The sequence below is a fragment of the Crocuta crocuta genome, unplaced genomic scaffold, assembly GCF_008692635.1.
Source record: "Crocuta crocuta isolate KB4526 unplaced genomic scaffold, BGI_CrCroc_1.0 scaffold70, whole genome shotgun sequence".
In the NCBI taxonomy this organism is placed as follows: Eukaryota; Metazoa; Chordata; class Mammalia; order Carnivora; family Hyaenidae; genus Crocuta; species Crocuta crocuta.
Window position 1 is genome coordinate 15,931,246 of NW_027528417.1, and position 5,513 is coordinate 15,936,758.

The following is a 5,513-nucleotide window of genomic DNA, read 5'->3' on the forward strand; positions in this document are numbered from 1 at the left end:
CCAGAAAATAATTAACAAAATGTCAATAAGTACATACTTATCAACAATTATTTTAAGTGTAAATGGTTTAAATGTTCTAATCAAAAGACATAGGGTGGTGGAATGGATTTAAAAAAAAAACAATATATATGCTGCCCACAAGAGACTCACAGCTGTGAGCCCACCGCTGGCCAGTGGCCCCCTCTGTCACTATCGCTGGGGGGTCTAAGTTCCAAGGCTGCAACCATGGACTATTGTTGGCAGGAAGGGAAGGATCTAATCATATTTGTAACCAAAGAAGAAGAAACTCCAAGCAAAGCAGAGCTGGTGACCCCACTAATCTGTATGAGGAGCATGGATTGATCTGGCCAAATGGAGATATTAACTGGAACTCCCTGTGTCTTGGTGGAATGGCCAGTGGTCCAGTAGGAAACAGTTCAAGTCAGCTTTTTCCTGCTTCTACCACAGCACAGAGGATGTCAAGGGGTCAGACTGTGTAGACCAGTTCCAGGTCATGCAGGAATGCATGCAGAAATACCCCAACCTCTATTCCCAGGAGGACAAGGAAGAAGTGGAGGAGAAAGAGAAGTCAGCAGAACATTTAGAAGAGACAGCTCCCACTGAGGCCACTGCAACCAAAGAAGAGGAGGGGTCAAGCTAATAAAGGCCTTAAGGCACTGGGTTCCAGTCCTGCTTCAGAGTGACATGAATATTTTACAAAATGCCTTTTGGTCATTCTCTGAGAAACTGTCTATCCATCTGTTGTTTTGTGCATTATAATATACAAAATATTATGATGATCAGGGGTCTTGGTCCTCTGACATATACACTGGAAAAAAATCTATGTGTGTCTCACATAAACCTATCAGCAAATGTCACTGTCACTTTTGAATTCTCTTCTCAAAGTATCCTGAATTTTGCCACTTTGAAATAATGTGTTCACTATGCTCAGCAACCAAAAATCATTATCTGGGGGTATCTTGTGTGTGGGCTGATTTATTCTGATTGAATATATTAGATTTTATACCTCTTTAGGAAATGAAATACAAACAAGAACATCTTCCTTTAAAAATGCTTGAGTGGGGCCATTCCTAATACAAGAGGCCAAGTGATCAGATACTTATTTCTCAAGAACCACCATGACTTTGAATATATGAGGAGGTACTATATTTCATTTCTGATGCATTTTGGTTTCCATTTTTACCTTGAGTTCCAGGTTTTTTATGTTTGGAAACTGGAGCTCTGGGCCCTCTGATTCACAATCTCTTTCTAAGTAAAAAGAAAAGCTGTTTTGGTTTGTTGTTGTTATTCTAAAAGCCCTAGTTTGGAGCCTGTATTCCCAACGGCTCTGTGTCAGCCTGCTCAAATGCAATGTCCTTGAGAGATGGGGACCTAATTGTTAGTAAAACAGCAGCCAAGAGAAGAAACAATGTGAATTAAGTAGTCAATTAAAAGGAAAACATGATTTAAAAAGAGAGAGAGACTTAACTCCAGATGTAAAGACACCTATAGACTGAAAGTGAAGAACAGAAAAAGATAGTCCATGTAAATGAAAGGGAAAAAAGAGCCAGGGTAGCAACACTTATCATTATGTGATGATAATGGGATTAATCCAACAAGAGAACATAACAATTGTAAATATCTATGTACCCAAAAGGGAAACACCTAAATACATAAAGCAAATATTAATTAACAGACATAAAGGGACTGCCTGGGTGTCTCAGTCGGTTAAGCTTCCGACTTCAGCTCAGGTCATGATCTCACAGTTTGTGGGTTCAAGGCCCATGTCAGGCTCTGTGCTGACAGCTCAGAGCCTGGAGCCTGCTTCGGAGTCTGTTTCCCTCTCTCTCTATCCCTCCCCTGCTCATGCTCTGTCTCGCTCTGTCTCGCAAAAATAAATAAACATTTAAAAATAAAAAAAATAAAGGAAGAAATTGATGGTAATACAGTAATAATGGGGAAGTTTAACATCCTACTTACATCAATGAATAGGTCATCCAGGCAGAAAATGAAGAAATATTATCTTTGAACAACACATCAGACCAGATGGACTTTACAGATATACACAGAACAGTCCATCCAAAAACAACATAATGCACATTCTTTTCAAGTGCACATAAAACATTCTCCAGCATAGATCGCGTTAGGCCACAAAACAAGTCTTTTTTTTTTTTTTTTTAATGTTTTATTTATTTCTAGGAGAGAGAGAGAGAGACAGCGTGAGCAGGGGAGGGTCAGAGAGAGAGGGAGTCACAGACTGAAACAGGCTCCAGGCTCTGAGCTGGCAGTCAGCACAGAGCCCGACGCGGAGCTCAAACCCACGAACCGCGAGATCATGACCTCAGCGAAAGTCGGACGCTTAACCAACTAAGCCACCCAGGCGCCCCAAAACAAGTCTTAATAGATTTAATAAGACTGAAATTATATCATGCATCTTTCCCAACCACAAAGGTATGAAACTAGAAATCAATCATAGGAAAAAAATTTTAAAAACACAAACATGTGATGGCTAAACAATATGCTACTAACTAATGGGTAAATGAAGAAATCAGAGAGGAAATTTAAAAAATACATGGAGACAAATGAAAATGAAAACACAGTGGTCCAAAATCTTTGGAACACTGTGAAAGTGGTTATAAGGCAGAAATTTATATTGATACAGCCTACTCCAAGAAACAAGAAAAATCTCAGATCAACACTCCAGCCTCATAGCTAAAGGAACTAGAAAAAGAATGAACAAAACCCATGGTTAGTAGAAGAGGAAAAAAAAATAAAAATTAGACCAGAAATAAATAAAATAGAGACTAACAAAATAGAAAGGATCAATGAAACCAAGAGCTGGTTCTTTGAAAAGATAAACAAAAGTGAATAAACTTTTAGCCAGATTTATCAAGAAAAAAGAGGGAAGATCCAAATAAATAAAATCAGAAATGAATAAGAACCAACACTACAGAAATACAAAGGACTACAAGAGACCCCTATGAAAAATTATATGCCAACAAATTGGGCAACCTAGAAAAAAATATGGACAAATACCTAGAAACAAACAATTCTTCTAAAACTGAATCAAAAAGAAATCTGAACAGACCAATTACTAGTAATGAAATTGAATCAGTAATAAAAACATTCCCAACAAACAAAAACCCAGGACCAGATGGATCCACAAATGAATTTTTACCAAACATTTAAAGAAAAGCTAATATTTATTCTCCTCAAAGGATTCCAAAACAATAGATGAAAGAAAGCTCCCAAAATATATTCTATGAGGCTAGCATTACCCCAATACCAAAACCAGACAAAGACACTACAATAAAAGGAAACTACAGGCCAATATCCCTATGAATATACATGTAAAACTCCTTAACAAAGTATTAGCAAACCACATTCAACAATGCATGAAAAGGATCATTTACCATAATCAAGTAGAATTTATCCTGGGGATGCAAGGATGGTTCAATATTTACAAATCAATAAATGTGATATATCACATGAAATGAAAATATAAAATGAAACATAAAAATCATATGACCATCTCAATAGATGAAGAAAAAGCATTGGACACAATTCAACATCTGCATATGATAAAAACTCTCAACAAAGTGGGTTTAGATGGAACATATCTCAATATAATAAAGGCCAAACTAACATCATAGCGGTGAAAAACTGAGAGCTTTTCCTCTAAGATCAGAAACAAGACAAAGGTGGTGATTTTCCTTTTATTTAATATAGTACTAGAAGTTCTAGCCACAGCAATCAGATAAGAAAAAGAAATAAAATGCATCCAAATTGGTAAGGAAAAAGTAAAACTCTATTTGCAAATGACATGATGTTGTATGTAGAAAACCCTTAGACTACACCAAAAAAAAAAAAAAGAAGAAAAAAGAAAGAAAAACCTATTAGAAGTAACAAATGAATTCAGTAAAGTTTCAGGATACAAAATACAGAGAAATCAGATGCATTTCTATACACTAATAATGAAGTAGCAGAAAGAGAAATTTAAAAAACAATCTCACTTAAAATTGTACTGAAAAGAATAAAATCTGTAAGAATAAACTTAACTGAGGAGGTGAAAACTCTGGAAAGTCTACGATACTGATGAAAGAAACTGAAAACAACAAAAAGAAATGGAAAGATAGTCCATGCTCATGGACTAGAAGAATATTGTTTTTTGTTTTTTTTTTAATTTTTATGTTTTTTATTTATTTCTAGGAGAGAGAGAGACAGCGTGAGCAGGGGAGGGTCAGAGAGAGAGGGAGTCACAGACTGAAACAGGCTCCAGGCTCTGAGCTGGCAGTCAGCACAGAGCCCGACGCGGGGCACGAACCCACGAACCGCGAGATCATGACCTAAGCGAAAGTCGGACGCTTAACCGACTAAGCCACCCAGGCGCCCCAAGAATATTGTTAATAATAAACTGGAGGTATCACATTCCCAGATTTCAAGATATACTACAAAGCTGTAGTAATTAAAACAGCACAGTGCTGACACAAAAAGAGAGACAAAGATCAATAGAACAAAGTAGAGAGCACAGAAATAAACCCATACTTGTATGATCAATTAATCTACGACAAAGGAGGCAAGAATTAAAAAAAGACAGTCTCTTCAATATGTGGTACTTGGAAAACTGGTCAACTACATGCAAAAGAATGAAACTGGACCACTTTCTTACACCATACACAAAAAATAAACTCAAAATGGATTGAAGACCCAAATATGACACCTGAAACCAAAAAACTTCCAGATGAAAACATAGGTAGTAATTTCTTTCACATTGGCTTTAGCAACATTTTTCTAGATATGTCTTCTCAGGCAAGAGAAATAAAAACAAAACTAAACTTCTGGGACTGCATCAAAAAAATTTAAAGCTTTTTATTTTATTTCTTAAGTAGCTCTATGCCCAAAATGAAACTCCAACTTAAAACCCCAAGATCAAGAGTCACACACTCTACCTAAACTGAGCCAACCAGATGCCCTGGGACAATACCAAAATCAAAAGCTTTTGCACAGTGAAGGGCTAATATGGACCTAATATACAAAATACATAAACAACTTATACAACTCAGCAGCCCCCCTCCCCCAGAATAATAATACCCCAATTTAAAAAATGGGCAGAAGACATTTGTAGCAACATGGATGGAACTTGAGGGTGTTATGCTGAGTGAAATAAGTCAGGCAGAGAAAGACAGATACCGTATGTTTGCACGTATAGGTGGATTAGGAGGAAGCTAATGGAGGACCATGAGGGAGAAAGAGGGGAAAAATAGTCAGGGAGAGGGAGGGAGGCAAACCATGAGAGACTCTTGAATGCTGAGAACAAACTGAGNAGGGGAAGGGGGTTGATGGGCATGGGGGAGGGCACTTGTTGGGATGAGCACTAGGTGTTACATGGAAACTGACTTGACAATAAACTATTTAAGAAAAATAAATAAATAAAAATGGGCAGAAGAGGGGCGCCTGGGTGGCTTAGTCGGTTGAGCGTCCGACTTTCGCTTAGGTCATGATCTCGCTGTTCGTGGGTTCGAGCCCCACGTCGG

The 5,513-nt window shown here is 37.6% G+C and overlaps 1 pseudogene; it reads left to right on the forward strand.

Moving 5' to 3' along the window:
• The first annotated feature begins 225 nt into the window (after positions 1 to 225).
• Positions 226 to 640, forward strand: LOC144223740 (mitochondrial intermembrane space import and assembly protein 40 pseudogene; annotated as a pseudogene).
• Positions 641 to 5,513: the final 4,873 nt, after the last annotated feature.